Raw genomic sequence first — 20,502 nt, 5'->3', positions numbered from 1 at the left:
GGAATGTAACCCCAAAACAGTTCAACTTTAGTTAGTCCCTTATGATTTCTCTTTCTTGTTTACCTTTTCATGTTTCTCTTGATTCTTGTATTTGAAAGTCAAATTTTCTCTTCAGTTTTCTTCTTTCCTTTTTCAAAAATGATTGAAAGTCCTCTATTTTATTGAAAATCCATATTTTGTCCTGGAGTACTATACTCAGTTTTGCTGGGTAGATGATGCTTGGTTTTAATCCTAGTTCCATTGACCTCCGGAATATCATATTCCAAGCCCTTCAATCTTTTAATGTAGAAGCTGCTAGATCTTGTATTATTCTGATTGTGTTTCCACAATACTCAAATTGTTTCTTTCTGGCTGCTTCCAGTATTTTCTCCTTGATCTGGGAGCTCTGGAATTTGGTGACAATATTCCTAGGAGTTTTCTTTTTGGGATCTTTTTCAAGAGGTAATTGGTAAATTCCTTCAATTTCTATTTTATCCTCTGGTTCTAGAATATCAGGGCAGTTTTCCTTGATGATTTCTTGAAAGATGATGTCTAGTCTCTTTTTTTGATCATGGCTTTCAGGTAGTCCAATAATTTTTAAATTATCTCTCCAGGTCAGTGGTTTTTCCAATGAGATATTTCACATTGTCTTTCATTTTTTCATTCTTTTGGTTCTGTTTTATAATTTCTTGATTTCTCATAAAGTCACTAGCTTCCACTTGCTCCAATGTAATTTTTAAGGTGATATTTTCTTCAGTGGTCTTTTGGACCTCCCTTTCCATTTGGCCAATTCTGCCTTTTTATGCATTTTTCTCCTCATTGGCTTTTTGGACCTCTTTTGCCATTTAGGCTAGTTTATTTTTTAAGGTGTTATTTTCTTCAGTATTTTTTGGGTCTCCTTTAGCAAGTCATTGACTTGTTTTTCATGACTTTCTTGCATCACTTGCATCACTCTCAACTTTTCCCAACTTTTCCTTTACTTCTCTTACCTGCCTTTCCAAATCCTTTTTGAGCTCCTCCATGGCCTGAGACCAATTCATAGTTTTCTTGGAGGCTTTTGATGTGGGCTCTTTGACTTTGTTGACTTCTTCTGACTTTATGTTTTGATCTTCTTTATCACCAAAAGAAGATTCGATAGTCTGAGTCTTTCACCGCTTGCTCATGTTCCTAGCCAACTACTTGATCCCTGAGGTTTTTGTCAGCGTATGACTGCCTTCAGAATGAAGAGTGCTTTGTCCCAAGCTTCTGAGGCATTATGTTTCTGTTTTCAGAGCTACTTCTACACAGGAAGCTCTGCTATACCAGCACTCCTCCTCCCCCAAGAACCATCAACCAGGACTCAACCCACATCCAAGCATGGCAAAGCAAGAAAACCTTACCTCTATGCCAGCAAAGTGCTCCCTGTACTCCTGCTCTGATCCACTGCTTAATTCCTCCTGCCAGGTGAGCCTGGGGCTGGAAGCAACTGCAGCTGGAGTTCTGGAAGCAGCTGCAGGAGCTTCCTGCTGCTGCAGCCTCAGGCTGTATCACATCCGCCACCCTGGGGCTAGGGCACACCACACATGCACACTCCTCTCATCCTGATCCAGCAGTTTTCCCACTGACCTGCTAAGTTGTCTTTGGTGTTTGTGGGTTGAGAAGTCTGGTAACTGCCACAGCTCAGTGATTCAGGGCCCTACAGCTTGCTCCACCCCATCTCCTCAGTGCTTGGTCTGTCCTGGTGAGGCCCACGCTGGGCTATGCTCCATTCCCAGTATGGTGTGATAGACACTTCCAAGTGATCTTCCAGGCTATCTTGGGCTGAAGCCCTGCTTCCCTCTGCTTTTTCATGCATTCTCTAGTTCTAGAATCTGTTCAAAGCCATTTTTTGCAGGTGTTTGGAGGGATTTGGAGAAGAGCTTAAGTGAGTCCCTGTTTTCCTGCCACCATCTTGGCTCTGCCCCCTCTATCATGAATTACTGCTGAGCCATATATCTCCCATCCTAGCCCTGTGGCAAGCTTGATTTTTAGACCCAAGTTCAGATCATTTTATTACTTGAAGAATGTTGAGATGATAGTGTTTGTGCTTGGCCCTCAGCATCTAATTGGCTATATTTTAAAGAGCTTGTGCCTTTATCAAACTATCAATTTCTACTAAATGCTAGCTGGCTCTAATTATCTGTGAACATAATACTATAAATTCTGTTTGCCATCAAGGTTCTTTCCAGTGCCCATGAGAGGCCCCTTTGTCCTTTCCCCTGACCACCTGCTAAGCCATTTACTTCTATGCTCATTTTGAAACTGTGATCTCAGGCATTAACGTGAGTTCCATAATCCCCTGGTATCCATGGGTTAGAATGACTTTGATGTTTTACATAAATACATCCTTTCCCATCTGGGTCCCTTTGCTGTTTCTCTCTCTCTCTCTCTCTCTCTCTCTCTTTTTGTTTTAATGTGCTTCTTATTTCCTATTATATTTCCCTTAGTTCTTGTCATTGATAGTTCCTTCTTTGGTTTCTTCTCCCCAAGATATTCCTATGGAATATGATAGTAACCAACATGAATGTATAAAGCATGCCATATAGTTTCCTCTGAAATTGTCCATTTCGTCATTTCTTACAGCATGATAATAGTCCATTACATTTTTTATTGATTCCCCAGTGTTATGACAGCCCCACAGTTTCTGATTTTAGCCTACCACAAAAAAGATCTACCAATAAATATTTTTGCACATACGGACACTATTCCTATTTTCTTACTTTTCTTTGGGGGTATGGGCTCTGTACTGGTCTATCTGAGTCTGTAGTTTGGTAACTTTTTGGATATAGATCCAAAGTGCTTTCCAGTAGAAGCAATATTTGTAATGATTACTTTATAGATTTTATTTTTTGTACAGTTTTAACTCCATAATGACTACCACTACCATACCCTGACAAATAGTTTCAGCCCTCTAGAAGCAAGGAAGAGTTAAGCAAAATGAAGTAACTTGGTGACCGTTACTGGAAATGAATGTTTTATGCCATAGCTAAGTACTTCTCTACCTCCCTTCTGAGAAAAGGGAGACATGCTTCATTATCTGTTCACTGAAGGTGGCCTTAATCACTAAGTTAATAAGAATTCTGATGTCTTTCAGTATTGATTTGTTTACATAAGTGTTGCCAATGATTAAATTATCCTCCTGGATCTGCTACTTTACTCTGTATCCATTCATACAGTACAATTTTCCCTAATTTTTTTTTCATATTTGCCATTTGTCAAAGCAAAACAATATTCTGTTAATAGCTCAGATTAAAAGCCAACACCACATGGTGCTTTAGGTTTTGCAAAGAGCTTGACAAACAGTATTTCATTTTACCCTCACAACTGTGATTTGTAGATGCTATTATCCTTGCCATTTTACAGATAAAGAAACTGAGGTAGCCAAAGGTAAAGTGTCTTTTCCAGGACCACATGGTTGAGGCTGGATTTAAACAAAGTCTTTCTAACTGATGTATGGGGGATGGCCAGAATGGGAATGTGACCTCCGACTCCACAGCAAGAAAAGCTACAACTATTCCATGGGAGAACTTGCACATGACCCTGGGTAATCCTGGCACTATGCCTTCTTTATTCTGTTTTTTATACAATACATTACCTGGTCTAGGGTCGGTGTGTATTTTCATGATGTTACTTTGTCTGGCTGCCAACCAAGACAACTGGTCTCTTATGAGTAAACTCCCTTAAACAACCTAATTACCCTGATTATCCCTAATAAAACTTATTAATAATTAAGCTGGTAGGAACCCATCTTTCTTTAATATCAGTATCCTCTCACCCTCTAATTGGCATAGTTAGGGCAGGATAGTCTGCCCCTTAACAACTCTAGGTCCAGAGCCCTTTCTACTACGCCACCTATCTGTCCCTGAAGCTTTAATCATGAGTTTTACTACTCCTTGACAGATGGGAGCCCACTGTGTGTGTTCTTTGCTATGAAAAAAAGGATGTCTATTGTTTTGTTGTTGTTCTCCTAATGCAAGGTCTCTTTCCTTCTGTCTTTGACAACCTCAGGAATAAGACTAAAGCATTTATGGTACACTGATGACTACCCTTCTTGTATCACCTTCTTCATCTCCCGTGATCCTTAAGTACTACCACTTTGTTTCCATAAGTATGTCTTGTTTGCTTTCTTGTTTCATAGGATCAGAGATTTTGAGCTGAAAGGTCATTAAGTCCATCCTTCTCATTTTATCAACTGATTCAGACAGAAATGAGTAGAACAAGAACTATTTGCACTTTAGCCACAACATGGTAAAAATAAATAATTATGAAAGACTTAAGAACTTTAATAAATGTGATGACCAGCCACAATTCAAGAAAACTGATAATAAAGCATGTTGCTCACATCCTGACCAAAAGATGAAGGCGTCAGGGTAGAGAATGAGGGGTGTGTGTGTGTGTGTGTGTGTGTGTACGCACACACACACATATGTTTATGGATGGACATATGGATGGATATATGTGTTTATGATGTATATATAGTGTGCACATAGATGTCTATATTATATGTGTATGTATACTTTATATGTGTGTATGATATATCTGTATCTATACTTATATGAATATGGATATTATGTGCATATGTATTCATATTTATATATGTATACTTATGTATGTGTCTATGAATATAAGTATGTATATGTACAAAATGTATATGTAGTAGATAAATATAGATATATAAGCACAGCTATATCTACATATCTATTTAAAATATCTACCTAACTATATTTTGAAATGGTCAATATGCAATTATAATTTTGCTTGACAACATATTTCGTGAATAGGTTTGTTTTTCTCTATTTTAAAAAAATGAAAATGGAATTATGAAGGAGAAAAAATGGAATTTTGGTGTATGGGAAAGAAGACCCTGACTTCCCTTTCCTCACTCCTCAAAAAATGAGTTTCAGGAAGTGGAAGCTATTAGTATGACCCTTCTTTCTGAGAAATTTGGTGATTAAAGAATTAAAGCAGCTATAGGGAAGACACAGTAGAGGAGAGTTTTGTACTTAATTTCCTAAACATGTTTATAAGTACCATTTGATAGACAAGATGCAAAAAAGAGCAGATGATTGATGGAGCAAGGTCCTGAATGAGGATGGAAAAAGGGAGAATCAAGAGCAGAGGGAGAGGAGTTAGGGTTGCAGGTAAGAATAAGAATCCTTACTCTGAAACAAGAGAGAAAATGGCATATATCTTATGCTTGGTGGGACACCAAAGACTTCATTGGAAAACACATAAAGAAGGTCAAAAGGGGACAACTTCTGATTTAAAAGAAAATCTTCCACTTATGATGGAAGCAAGGACAGGGTACTAAGAAACAGTTCAAAAAAGTCTCATGGCCCTATAAAAGTAATGTCAGAAAGGCATAGAGTAAGTGCTTAATACATTCTTTTTCATTGATTTATTCCCTACTCTAGTAAATGTTCCTGCTTTTTTCAATTAATGTATGTGTACACACACATACACACACACACACACGTATGTTTGTATGTGTGTATACACATGTATGGCAGCTAGGTAGCTCAATGGATAGAGCCCTGGGTCTGGAGCCAGAATACCTAAGTTCAAATCCAGTCTCAGACACTAGCTGTGTGACCTTGGGCAAATCACTTAAACCTGTTTGCCCTATATGTAAAATGAGCTAGAAAAGGAAATGGCAAACAACTCCAGTATATTTGCCAAAAAATCCCATGGATAGTGTGGTTCACAGCATCATAATGACTAAACAACAAATAAAAAATACATATATATGTGTTTGTATGTATGTGTATATATAAATACATATATACATGCGTGTGTGTGTGTGTGTGTGTGTGTGTGTGTAATAGCAAGACAGTCACTGCCCTCAAGGACTTACAATCTATCAGGAGAGAAAGCAGACACAGGGGATGAGTGTCCAAAAAAGATTGTCAGAAGACTGAAATATCCTTTTCTAGAGTAACAGTGCTGATTTGATTATCGTTCCCAAAATTAGAGTTGGAAAGGGAGAGAAAAATGGTTCCTATGTGGAGGCACAGCATGGAGATGTCTAGGAAGCAGCATGTTATTCCTGGGTCCAGGTGAGATCAGGTCAAAGCTTACCAATCAAGGCCCAAGGTCTTGGGGGTCAAAGTCAAGCCAGCTGAGGAAGAAAGTAAAAAATGATTTTGAATAGAAACAGTACCAATATATCTAGTTATATTGAAGCAAATTAGAGAAAAATTAGAGAAAACTTCTTGACAATTAGAACTTTCCAGACATACACTGGACCATCTTGGAAGGCAGCTATTTCCCTATCATTACAGGTCTTCTCATGGAGACTGGAAAATGTCTGCTTAGGGCTGCTGTAGATGTTTCATTTATGAGTTGGACTTCTGTGATCCTATCCCATTCTGAGATTCTAAGATTCTGTGGCATGTGGTCCAAACTATTTGCTCTCTCCACATCAGGGACAGCCAGCATATTCTATTAACATTAAATAAAGTTAATGATGAATCAAGGAAGAGACAATTTCCTCTTGATTTGTCCTGTGGAGTTCTCACATTCCCAGATGATGTGGGAGAGGCAATTAAATGGGAAGGAAAGCTCTGAAACTTCTTAATGGTGGATTCTGTGCAGCTTCCAGCTGCCAGCCATTGAAATTGGGGCAGACAAGTTACTGTAAGTTTCGTGATTTTCCTAACATTACTTAACAGCAACTCAGTCACTATTAGTCCTTGGAAGTCAGTGGAGTCGTAGTCATCCGGTAAATGTAAGGGACTCATTTTAAATTGATGGCAGCCCAAGGGAGAAGAGGGAGGGTTAATGTTGCCTGCCAGGAATTGCTCCATTGACATTTTGAGGCTTAGGGGAGGTCAAAGAATGGGCAGCCATTCAGTGCCTCCTGTGGATCCCCTAATGCAGCATACTCTCCTGCTGTCTTGCCATGTCACCTGCCAAAGATAAAAGCTCTCCCTTGTGCCTTTCTTCAGCCATGTTCAGTGCTCTTTGAATTTCAGATGTGAGAAGAGACAAGCTCAGCAGTGTGAGGCTGAAAATGTTTCTGAAATTTCCATTATAGCCATAGTGATTAGGAAAGCAGAGTGATGAAGAAAAGAAGGTCAGAGGAGTTGAAAGTTTTTTTTTTATTCTTTCTTCCTTTTTTTTTCTTTTTAAAGAAATGAATATTGATTGATGAAGTTTCAACATTGAGGGGTTTTTTTTGTTGTTTGCTGACACTTTAGGGTGTGTTTGCAAGTATCCTATAAGACAGGAAGTTATTTGTTTATTGATTTAGGAGGAATTTCAAAATAAGCTATCTATGTGGCCTAACATCAGGCACTAGCTAGGGCTAAGGTCCAACTCAACATCAGATAAAAACCTGTTGGTGGCTCCAAGCTGATAATATTCAAACAAGCCATCAGTGCTGAAAAGTGTGAACTGGAAGAAGGAAAAGATATTGACCTTGACTTTTAACAGCTTTAACTCAGTCACTATAATGAGAAGGCTAAAGGGCCCAGAAATTGTCAGAAGCAGCACATGCTTTATCCCTTTGTGAGACTCAGAAACATAGAAAGCAAAGCAATCACTAATTTAGAATATAAGCTAAGATTAAAATTTTGACATTTAAAAATGTGTAAAGAGTTATTAAAAATTTTACGAAATTTCATCAGTCTACAGTGTCAAGGATTCAAAGAGTTTTTCAAATTGGAAATACAAAATTTATCTTATTAATTATCAATCTTATTAATTATCTTATTAACTATTAATTATCAAAGAGATAATTAAATCAATTTAAATCAATTAAATAAATAAAATCAATTAAATAATTAAATCAATTCTGAAGTAATACCTTATTCCAACCAAATTGTCAGAAATAATTAAAGATAAATAGGCTTATCCATTACAGGTATGGTTGCAATCTTAAAAAAATAATTTCATAGAGCAATCTGGCAATATTCATTAAAAATTGACAAAAATAACTGCACCTTTGGCTTATTAATTTCATTTGATGGGGATATATCCTAAAAGAGTTTTAAGAGGTATCTATGCAAAAGTTTCCATAGCAGCATTATTTGTCTTTTTTAAAAAGAAGAAAGCTACATAAATGTTCAACTCTAAAAGAATAGTAAAATAAACTTTGGGACATTGCTAGATAGAATGTATTATATACAAACTATAATTTAATTAAGATTTCCAAGCATGGATATTATAAGGAAAATAACTTTTTAAGTAATGCAATGTGAAGAATTTAAAAAAAAGAATTGAGTAGAGAATACAATACAACCATGTAAGATTTTTTGACAAAGACAAGCCCAGATAGAACTCTGTCCACTAGTTCTCTGCCGCGTTCCCCCTAGGCCTCTTCCTGGGCCGGGGGTCGCGGGCAGTCCTCCCCGGGGGACCTCTTCTGCTCCTACACCGAGCCTTCGGTCGTCACCGGCCGGCCTGGCCTCCACCCAGACCGGAATTCACCAGACAGAACGCCAGAGGATCTCGCTCACGGTCTTTATTGGTACATCTTCCACGGCGACTGCTCGACTCTGACTCTCTTCCCCTATCCCCGTACATTATATATCCTATTGCAGCCAATCCAGTGGCGAGAGCTATAACATTGCCTTATATGGACGGGCTTCATCCTAAGCCGGCACCGCCCAGCGATATACCCGGAAAAGCGTTATACCCGGAAAGCTGTAGTCCCTGCCCCACCCTCCACCCAGCCCTAAGCGGTGTCCCACCCCCACCCAAATCCCAACAATTCACCCCTTAAACTAAAATTAAAAGGAAGAAGGGGAAACATAGGGCAGTGCTCACAAAGCGGAATCAAGATCCAACCAACCTGAGGGGTCCTCCCCCACACCTACGGCCCGCAGGGCGCGGTAACCAACCCGCTGGCAGCGAGAAAGCAGGGAGATGCGGGCGCAAAGAACGCGGACCGCAATAAGCAGGGCGAGGAAGGCCGCCGCAGCAGCCAGGTAGGGCCACCACCGCAGTCGGCGCAAAGGAGCCATTCCAGCAAGGGGAGAGGTAACATTCAACCTTTGAACAGTTGAGAAGGGGGTCGGAGAGAGATGCGTTGATGAGGAGCCAGAAGAAAGGGGGTTGGACGCAAACGTCCTGGGGGGGAACAGTCTGAGGAGTCAAGGTCCAATTTTTTCCCTCTTTCTCCCAAGAGAGAACCGCCGCTCCCGGTGAACGATGAGGAACCCCCAGAGCAGGCGAAGTCCAGGTGTCGGGCACATGGGGCAGAAGTCCTCGAAGGCCTTTGCGACATAGGCAGGGCCATTGTCCGTCTTGATCTCCGTAGGAAGGCCGATGTGTGCGAACGCCTGGTAGAGGTGAGCAATAACACAGCGGGCCGTCTCCCCAGGCTGAAAGGAGGCGCTGACAAATCCCGAAAACGTGTCCACTGAGACGTGGAGAACCCGGGCGTCATGTCCATCTGCCAGAGAGCGTTAGAACTGTCCCCTCTGGGGTTGCGAGCTCTTTCCGGGATGCGGGGCTGAAAGGGGGCGCAAGAGGCACAAGCTTTGACAATGTCTCTGGCCTGCTGTCGAGATATTCCGTACAGATGACGGAGAGATCGGGCGGAGAGGTGCCAACGGGAATGGGCCAATTGGGCCGGATCTTCGGAAACCTCATCCGCGACAGCAAGGAAAGTCTCAGGCGGCGACCGGAGGGCGGCGTCCACAACAGCATTCCCCGAATAGATGGGGCCTGCGGTCGTCCGGTGAGAGTGGACATGGAGGAGGTAAACGCGGGCCGAACGAGTCTGCAGAGCCTGTTGGACCTGTGAAAAGAGTGGGTGGAGCGGTACACCGGGAGAAATAAAGGAGTCTGGGAGGCCAGAAACAAGCTCCACGGCATATTTGCTATCTGAAATCACATTAATAGGCGTATCAGGGAACAACTGGAGCGCCTGAAGGATTGCCCACAACTCACTGGGCTGCACCGAGGGATATGGAGAGAGCAGTCGCAGGCACTGTTGCAAATGGGGGATATACAGCGCCACTCTGTGGTCCTTAGAAGCATCGGTAAAAATCTGGGGCCCCTGTACCGGTTGCGGGCTCACCGGGGACGGGGCGAGGGAGATGGGGAAAAGGGGGATGGTCTCCAAGAGTTTGGGCAAAGGGCCGCCGCCCACCGGGACGTCAAGCAGTGTCACCGCCCACGCCCAGGACGCCTGCATCAGTTCAGGAAGGACGGGAACAAGGTACGGTGCGTCCAGGGTGGGCACACAGACTAGCAACGCTAGGCAGCGACGCCGGGCTGCTATTACAAGGCGAGCCAAAGCGTCCAAGCGCCCCTCCAGCGAGGAGGCCGCGCCTGAAACATAGATCCACTCAATTACTCCATGGGCCTGATACAAGGCACCCCATGGTAATAGGCCGTCTTGCAGGGGCCTAAAATAAACTGTCTTATTTGGCTCATATCGTGTCAGCGCGGACGTGGCTCGAGCAATGATGCGATGCAGTGCATCGCGGGCTGCAGGGGTCCAAGCTCGAGGAGATTTAAGGTCCGTGGGTCCTCTGAGAAGGTCATAAAGGGGTTGCATATCCCCGGGGGGAATAGGAAGATAAGAGCGGACCCACTGCACCGAGCCCACAAGTTTTTGAAAATCATTAAGAGTCTTGCAGCGCGCCTCCTGTAGCACAGGAAAGGGGCGCCGCACGGAGGTCTCCCCCACCACCGAGCCAAGATACTTAGCCGGGACCGTAAGTTGGACCTTCTCAGGATCCAGGAACAGGCCCGCACGGTGTAGCGTCCTCCGAACATCTCTCAAGCAAGGGTCCAACAATTGCTGAGTAGGCGCCGCCACCAGGATATCATCCATATAATGAAGAAGGAGAGCTGAAGGGTGGTCCCGACGGACCGGTTCCAGCACCCCGTCCACATGTCTCTGGCACAGCGTAGGGCTGTTGGCCATTCCCTGCGGGAGAACCTTGAACTCGAACCGCCTGTGGGGACGAGAAACATTAGTAGATGGCAGAGAGAACGCAAACTTGGGGGTGTCTTTCGGGTGGAGGGGAATGGAGAAAAAGCAGTCCTTTATGTCCACCACGGCCAAAGGCCATCCAGCCGGAATGGCCGTGGGAGAAGGAAGCCCGGGCTGGAGCTTCCCCATTGGTAACATAATACGGTTGATGGCCCGCAAGTCCACCAGGAGTCTCCAGCGGCCTTTTCCACCGCGTTTTTTAATGACAAAGGCAGGAGAATTGTAAGGGCTAGCGGAGGGCCTAATTTGGCCCTGAAGGAGCAGACCCTGGACAATCTCCTCCATTACGACGAGCTTTTGCAACGGGAGGGGCCACTGGTCTACCCACACTGGCGTGGCAGATGTCCAAGTGATTCGGGGTGTGGGGGTGCCCGTGTCACGATCAGTGGCCCTCAAGAGTTTAAAGTATCCGGGCCGGACAAGGTAACCTCGAGCTGTGCAAGGATGTCACGACCCCATAGTGCATAGGTGAGACCGGGAACGCACAAAGGGCTAAACTGGCCCTCAAGCGCGTCCCGTCTCCAAGTCATAGGCCTGGCGGCCTCCCATGCCTCCACTACTCCTCCCACTCCCTTTACTGGCTTGCCAGCTCGTCGGCGTGGAATTTGAGGAGGCCACTGGTTGCGGGGCAGCGCGGAGCGATCGGCTCCCGTGTCTACGAGACCCCGCACTGGCTGTCCCTCCACCAGGAGGATCATCATGGGGCGGTCCATTGTGATCTTCTCCATCCAAAGGCAAGAATCAGCCTCTGTGTCCTGGAACGGCACTGCCTGAGCGAGGACCTCACCTGGAAAAATATCAACTAGAATAGGGTGTGGGTTAACTACCAGTAACGGGTCACCGGGGGCCAGCACCTGGGTGGGAACGGTATAGCGGGACTGAAAAGGGTTCCCCGTGGCCAGGAGCACTCCTGCTGGCCCTTGGACCGGGATTTCTATTGCCCCCCACGAGGGAAGGGTGGTTGAGTCTCGGGCCGTAAGGACTGGACCCGGGGGGGGCGAGTTGCCCGCTTTCTCGGCCCCCGTGCTCGTTTCCCGACTCCTGGGTGGGGTTCCTTTGGTCGGAGCGGCAAAATTTCGCCATATGGCCAGGCTTTCCGCAGCGGAAGCAATTTGGGGTGCCTCGTCCCGACCCGCAGCTTTGTGGACACTGGGCCCGAAAGTGACCCAGCTGACCACATTTAAAGCACCGACGGTCGGATCCGGAGTCCCGGGAGACCGCGAGGCGGTTCAAAGCCTCTATCAGGGCGTCATTTCTCGCGGCCTCCTCTTTCAAGCGATCCCTCCGGTCCCGTTCTATGGCCGTCGCCAAGACTTCCATGGGACAGGGAGGAGCGAGGGACATCACCTTTTCTATCATTTGGTCCGGGGTGGCGTCGGGGGGCAAGGCCGCCAGAGCTGTCTTCGCCTCCCCCCGGAACCCCTCTCGGAGGATCTGCTTAATGATGAGTTCCCGGCCCGGCCCTGCAAACGTGCTGTCCACGTATCTCCGCACTCGCGTGGCAAACTCAAGTGCGCTCTCCCCTGGCTTCTGGCGCATATCGGCCAGGCCAGCTGGGGTTCCTGCAGAGGTACGCCCCAGCCTTTGCCATGCCTGTTGATGCACTACCCGCACATCCTCCAGCTCCTGGTTACTAAAAGTGGCCTGTACCCGGGGATCACTGTATTGTCCCCGGCCCAACAACAGGTCTACCCGCCCCGGGGGCCCCCCGGTGCGCGCTTGGAGCGCTCTAGCCTCCGATTCTTTGATAGCCTGGAACGCCGTGTAGTCCACAGGGCTCAGGACCCCCAACGCGAGGTCATCGAAATCACGCGGGGTCCAGACTGTGGAGACAGTCATATTAGAAAGAAGGCGCTGTGCCAACGGGGAAGCGGGGCCATTCTCCTGCACCGCCTGCTTAAATTCCCTAATGGTCTTCAGCGGCAGGGGCTGAAAAACTCGGGTACCATTATCCAGAAATAATGGAAATGCCTCAGAGATTTCTGAGTCCACCACCTCTCCGGACCGCATAGCTTCGCGGATCGCGCGAGGTATCAGAGGAAGGTACCCGCCTGATCTATCCCCCGGGCTGAGCCGCTCATAGCGGCTTTCGCTTTCGCCGTCAGAGTGGGGAAAAGAGGAAGTAGATCTGCATTCCTGTTCTGGAGGGCGGGGCAGTGGGCGGCCCTCTGGCACACCACCCCTCCCTCGCGCCTCCCCTTCCCCGCAGGAGGGAATCGCCCGCGACTCCTCCCTCGGCCGGAAACCGGCGCCATCTTTGCTGGGTGCGCCCACCGCTCCAAAAAGTCGAACTGCGCCTGAAGCGTGGTAGCAGTTCTCCGAGACTAGTCTTTTCGTCTCTAAAAGGGGCCATTGTCCTGTATGTTCCGCCTGAGGCCGCTCATTTCCCGCCTCCTGCATATCCTCCCAAGGGTACAACGGGGGAGCAGAGGCCGCGGGCCTTGGCCCAGTTACCACCACCTCAGTCAGATCAGTCTCCCCTCCCGGGCCCCCACCGAGCGGCCGGGTCTCCGTCTGAGTCTCTGCCGTGCTGGTGTCCGGAGGAGGCCTGGGGTCGAGCAACCCCTTAATGGCGGCCATCAAGCCAAAGTCCTCCGGAAGAAGAAAACCCGGGCACTGTTTTTGATAAGACAGCATTTGCTGCTGTAAGACCGGAAAACGGTCCGGCTGAAACCCCGAGTGTATGAGCCACGGAGCCACCACCAGCAACTTTTCCACGAGCCGCTTTAGCTGCTCCGTGGAGGCGGACAACCCCCGTTTAGACAAAGCAGTTCTGACCTGTAAAGTTAATAAGTCCCGATCCTCTGGCCGCAGCAAAGGGAGGCTGCGCGCTTGCCCCATCTCCGGGCCTTTCCCCCGTTACCTGCACGGAGAAGCTGTCTGGTCCGCCCTAGTCGGGCTAGTCCCCCCTATCACCGGGGCTCTTCCGGAACTCTGCAACGGTCCAGCCGTCCTAGGCCGGTCCCTGTTCGGGCGCCAACCTGCCGCGTTCCCCCTAGGCCTCTTCCTGGGCCGGGGGTCGCGGGCAGTCCTCCCCGGGGGACCTCTTCTGCTCCTACACCGAGCCTTCGGTCGTCACCGGCCGGCCTGGCCTCCACCCAGACCGGAATTCACCAGACAGAACGCCAGAGGATCTCGCTCACGGTCTTTATTGGTACATCTTCCACGGCGACTGCTCGACTCTGACTCTCTTCCCCTATCCCCGTACATTATATATCCTATTGCAGCCAATCCAGTGGCGAGAGCTATAACATTGCCTTATATGGACGGGCTTCATCCTAAGCCGGCACCGCCCAGCGATATACCCGGAAAAGCGTTATACCCGGAAAGCTGTAGTCCCTGCCCCACCCTCCACCCAGCCCTAAGCGGCGTCCCACCCCCACCCAAATCCCAACAGTTCTCTGATTATTAAAGTCAAAAAGATAAATCAAGAAAGTACATGGCCTCTAAAGATATTTGTCAATGGTGTAAAGGTCTTATTTCATGATGTTCCTGTATGTGGATGATAATATATTGATAGCACCAAGTTCCAGATTATTACAGGTCAGTCACTCAGTAATAGCATTTACAGGTCCTTCTCAAAGACTCATAGAAATATGAAAGGAGATCTTTCTAATTTCATACAGGAAAAAAAAACTAAATCAATGAGAGATGCCTCTCTCTCAGATATGTAGTTCCAATGTCAGTTCATTGACTTTGGATGTATGTAAACATATCAACAGATAAGTGTAACACTTCCTACAAGAGAACACTCCTAAGTCCCCCCAAGATTTCATTGAATCCTTGCTCTCAAATTATCTAATATTTGCTTTGTGTATATTTGTTCTTACTATGAGAACAGTTGTTTCCCAATACAATTAAAGTTCCTTGAGGGCAGGTAATGTTTCATTTTACCCTCTGTATCCTTTACTGCCTAGTGGAGTACCTGGTATAGGGTAGTGTTGTTTGTACTTCCTTTTCCAAGGGGACCAATGACATCATAGGATGATGTCTTGACTCAGGAGTGAATTGCATTTAAGTGAGGCAGAATTGCACAAAGTTGTAAAGTCTCACCCGCTCCTCCGGAGTCATCTCAGTCCAGGTGCAGTCCAAAAGTCAACACAGTCTGGATGATAGCCCAGCAGGCAGTGGATGGACTTAGCATCTTCAATTTCTGACCAGTTTCTAAACACTCCACAGCACCTGCATTATCCACCTTCATAGCCATTGGAACAAACTGTTCTGATCCATCTATTCTGCTGGAGGAAGTCTTCACTTGCTTGTGGCTGACATCCCCCTAACTTGCTGACAGGTTTGAGGCCTGTTGTTTACCCTAAGCCTAGTTTAGCCCATCTACCAAGATGGTTTACCAGGGTGCGGCCACTGCGCATTTTACAGCTTCCTAGAGCCACAGGTGAGAGGTGTTAATTCTCCTTGAACACCGGTTATGCCCCATAACCCTGGTATATGGTAGGCAATATCAAGAAATGATTGTTTGATTTCTAAATCTTGAACAGGAACTGTAGATAGGCAGTAAATAGAACCCAGAATTGGGGCCAATGAAAGAGGAAGTGAACAGATTACATTGCATTTGGGAAAGTGCATTGTGCTTTTAATGATGCTCCCAGATTGTCACAAATAGAGTTCAGGCAGGCACCCCTTCCACAAGTTATAGTCTTAGAGAGGTTCTTGGGCCACTGAAGGGTTAAATCACTTGCCCAGTCATACCAACAGAATATATCAGAGAGAGAGAGAGAGAGAGCTTCAGCCTAAGTCCTCCTGACTCCAAGGCCAGGATTGCAGGCCTGGTAGCCTGAAAATTCCTCAGAATAAAGTATTTTTTGTCTTTGTATCCCCCAAAACTTAGCATGGTGCTTGGCCCATAGTTGGCACTTTAAAAATACTTATTGTTTGATACCTTGACATGTAGAGGCAGCATTCTCACTCAGTGGTTAAAGAGCTGACCTTGGAGTGGGGAAGAATCTAGGTAAAACTCCATTCCTGACACTTACTGAATGGTTAAGTCTATTTCCCCACCCATCCCCCAAAATGTCACCCAAATTTTTTGTTCATGTGTATAACATCTGCCACAGCTTCAAAAGGTCTTTTAATATTGCAAAAGTCTTTGGGAAAGGGTAATAATAAGCCTCTTACACCTCAATATCAGATTACCTTATTCTGATTAGAAGGGATCCAGGGAAATGTGAGAGAACCGGGCACCTGGGTCAGAAATACATGAAAGGCCTGGGAGGAGAATCAGGAAGAGGCAGCTTTTGGTACCATTGTTTTTCTATTTCTCAATCTTACAGGGGGTCAACTGGCATGTTCAATAGAAAAAAAAAAAACAGACTTGCAATCCGCCTGTCCAAACCATATGTGAAAAAGGTATTTGAAAGACAGTAAACACGAAACAACAAAGAGACCACAAAATCTGCAGAATCATCAAAAGATGAAACCCACCAAGGATCAACAGGTCTTACGGAAAAAAAATGGGGTTTAGGCAAACAGCAAGACAATAAACAGGAAAACCAATCACCTGAGGAGACCAAATAAATTAGAACTGAGGCAAGTACAAGATACTTTTCTGCCATGCTTGACAAGAAGTCAAATGAGCCCAACTTAGAAGGCATCTGTCAGTGGGTTATCTTGTTATCTGGGGGGGGGCGGGGCACAGCAGAGCCATTACTCAATTAACATGATTTAAACTCTTTTCAACTCATTGTTTTATGGAATATCAAATCATTTTTAATTTAAATTTCTTCATTTACCCCAAATTATTGTATCATTCTCCTAATTGTCTTCCTTCCTGACTCAAAGCTTTTTCCACTCCTGTAGGTCCTAAATATTACTTTTAACATTTCCTCCAGTACAAAGCTGATTATGAGACTCCACTACCCAATCCACTCCAGTGGCTGTCCATCACCTCTAGGATAACATATCAACTCCTCTGTTTAGCTTTTCAATTCTTACACAACCTGACACCAAATTAACTTTCTAATGAATCACTGGACATTTCTCTTTCTTTCCCACTCTGTGAACCAAATAGGACTTCTTTCTGTTCCTCAGTCATGATACTCTATCTCCCATCTCTGTGTCTTTGCAATGACCAACCCCCATGCTTGGAATGTACCCTCTCTTTACCTCCACCACACAGAGTCTCTCCCTTCCTGCTGGGTACCATGTTCTGCATGAAGACTTTTGTGATCTCCCTAACTACTAGGGCCCTCTCTCCTGATCTATCATCTATTTAACTATTTTGTATATACTTACACTAATACATATATGTGTATATATACATACATACACATATACTCTCTCATATATAATATGTATATACACACTACATATATGTATATATGTACATATTACTTATGTGTATATATGTATATTCCGAGCTTTTGAGAATAAGAATTATTTCTTTCTTTATATTTGTATCCCCTGCACCTAGTAGAGTGCTGGGCACACAGTAGGCACTTCATAAATACTTATTGAATGATGGATGCATCTACCAATGCACCTCACAGTATTAGAAAGCTCTCTAGAGCAGAGGTGTCAAACTCAGCAGGTGGATCCAGATTTCAATGATATTTGGAAATATTGGATGCAACAAATAAAAATATAACAGAGATAATCTTGCTGATTTTTCTAAGTCAGCCTGTGGCCTTCAAGTATCTATTTCTATTTGAGTTTGACACCACTGGTCTAGAGCACTAAGAAGGTGATTTGACTAAGGTCACACAGCCAGTACACGTTGCAGGGCAGGGGGAGACTTAAGTTTTCTAAGTTCTGAGGCAAACTTTCTAATCATAACATGCTGATTTTCTATGAGTCTATTAACTCTCAAAAAAGTGGATGAGATCACTGTGGCACTCTTTGTTCTCAGTGAACTTGGATTAGTTATTAGGAATCATTTATTTCTGAGTACTCACAAACCACTCCTTGAATAGTATGCTCTAGACTTTTCTGAGGTTTTGAAGTCTTGTTGACCTATAATTAAATAATTTTTTCTTACCCTCTTTGACAACCAAGACCACGTTAAATCATTTCCAGTCCTGACTCAACTCTTCCATTCTCCATTTTACAAAGACTCATCCAAAGCAGTCAGCAGTCATACCTGCACATTCTGTCATTATCCTGTGACATTGACCATCTGGGCCTAGTGGAATGATTTCAGGGAGGATAGATAGATATTCCTTAACTATCTCCTCTTTTCTATTGGGATAACACTACATGTTAACTTTTTTTGTTGTTCTATCATTCCTAGTATAAAATCATTGGTGAATGAATGAAATAATCAGACTGTAAATTAGAAAACTTGGACCCAAAAATCCAGTATTGATACCATAGGGGACTCCAAATAAAAAAGGAAAAAGGCATTTATTAAGCATCTACTCTGTGCCAGGAACCATAAATATTATTCCATTTGATCCTCACAATAGGCCTGGGAAGTAGGTGCTTTATTATTGCCATTTCATAGTTGAAGAAACTGATGCAGACAGTAATTAAGTGCCCAGGGTCACATGGCTAGTGTCTGGAGCTAGGTTTGCCACAGGCCCATTGCTCTATCTACTGTGGCACCCAATTTCCTCTGAAGCCTCGCAACAAATGCAGGTCAGCACTTGATCTGAAACTTAGAGTCTTAGAGAGTTGTTGGAGGAAACTGAGAAATTAAGTAACCTGCCTGGGGTCACAGAACCAGTATGTGTCTGAGTTTTAACTTGAAAACTGGTCTTCCTGACTCTGAGGCTAGGTCTCATATTATTACAGAATTTGAGAATTTCAAGGAATCTCAGAAACCATACAGAACAGCCCATCCCTGAAAAGATAATCTCTATTACTATTTATATATACATTCTTTTAGTAACTCCACATAAATTCAGGGCAATTCAATTCAAAAGAAAGACTATGAGATTCTGAGCATGTGGGTTCAAATTTTAACTTTGCTCCTTACTCTCTGTGTAATAGACACGTCACTTCATCTCCATTAACATCAGCTTCCTCTTCAGTACAATGAGAGGCTTGGACAAGATGACCCTGACAGTACCTTGTAGTTCTGATGCTCCATGAAACTATGAATTTAACATTTTTTTCAAAGACAAAATCATGCTGCCCATAACACACTAAAAAGAATAAAATCAAGAAGAATAATGAGATGAAATGACAAAAACCACATTTCAGAGATCATTATTATGCTACAATTCATCCTCTTACAGCACCTAATTTTACTAAACCAAAGCACAATAAGGAGGACACCCATTCATAACTCTAAGAGCACAAAATTCCTGAAATTGTGTTTGCACAATGTTCGTAAATAAAACCACAGAATATTAGTTTATTTCCATTTAGATAGAATTCAGGAACTACAGGTTAATCCAGCAATTTATCTCCATGATCATGTAAGAAAAAAAACCCTTTTTTTGCATGGGAATAAAAATATCATCTGTAGAAATATTACAACCACCTCAAATCTTGAGAGGGTTAAAATCAGTAGAGTTTAACAAAATTCATCAATCTATTAGGTACCTATTAAATGCAATCACTTTCCTTAGACAGTCCAAGGATTACAATGTTGAAAACTTAGTGTCCTTGCCCAAAAAGGCTTTATCATTGTTGGGATAAGATAAAATAACAATAATAAATCAATATAAACACACTCTGGCTGCATGTGCCTTTGATAGGTACTCTAGTTTTCCCACATAAAAGTAGTCCTTCTGGATTAACTTGAACACTTAATCTATGTTAATTCTATGCATCAAAAAGACCAAGAAGCCACCTCTTTAGCTAATATTTCAAAGGGTTTACATTCCAAGAGAAAGTAATTTTATTTACCACATTGATACCTGAAGAGATCAGTTTTCTCTTCTCTGATGCACATACAGTAACATCTCCCCTTACTTTCCGATCTCACATAATTCTTGCCTGTGCATTTAGATAAACCCTCAATGGAAGATCTGTGTATAATACCAGAAGTCTTCTTCTACTTAATATTTCAGTAGAACCAATGTACTACTCAGATCATCTATCTTTCATTTTCAGTACCTAGTATAATAGATAGGGTCTATAAATAAAGGACTCTAGGACCCATTACTGTAAATTCCTTATTTTTTAGGTGAGGAAAGAAATGAAGATTAATGACTTTCCCAAGATCGTAAAGGAAGTATATGTCTGAGGCAAGATTTGAATGTAAGCTCTTTGTTTCAGGTTCACTGCTCTTCCCCTTGAATCATCCTCTGTTTTTGCCCACGCATGTCCTCAATTAAATCTTCTATATCACTTCATGTGCTTTTTATCTCTGGTAGTATGCTGCAGTCGGCCTCCGCCCCTCTCCCATTTATGTGTCTTACCAACATGTGTATTTGAATTTCTCCAGGATTATAGCTTTCTGGGTCATTTTGAGAGTTTTGTTAAAGGAATGGGGTTTGATAGTAACAAAGATTTTGGAATAATTTACAACACTATATACTTTCCTAAATAACATCTAGATTCATTTTATTTTGCTAATTAAACTTTGCCACAGCTCATCCTTCACTTACAGCACTTAGCCAAGGTCAGATAACATAAATAAACATAGGAAA

The 20,502-nt window shown here is 44.1% G+C and overlaps 1 pseudogene; it reads right to left on the bottom strand.

The window, feature by feature from the left end:
- LOC118854940 overlaps window positions 1-8,963 on the bottom strand; it is a 34,333-nt pseudogene extending 25,370 nt beyond the window's left edge.
- Window positions 8,964-20,502: the final 11,539 nt, after the last annotated feature.

Source organism: Trichosurus vulpecula, chromosome 6 (assembly GCF_011100635.1).
Source record: "Trichosurus vulpecula isolate mTriVul1 chromosome 6, mTriVul1.pri, whole genome shotgun sequence".
In the NCBI taxonomy this organism is placed as follows: Eukaryota; Metazoa; Chordata; class Mammalia; order Diprotodontia; family Phalangeridae; genus Trichosurus; species Trichosurus vulpecula.
This window is presented reverse-complemented; position numbering and strand designations above follow the sequence as displayed.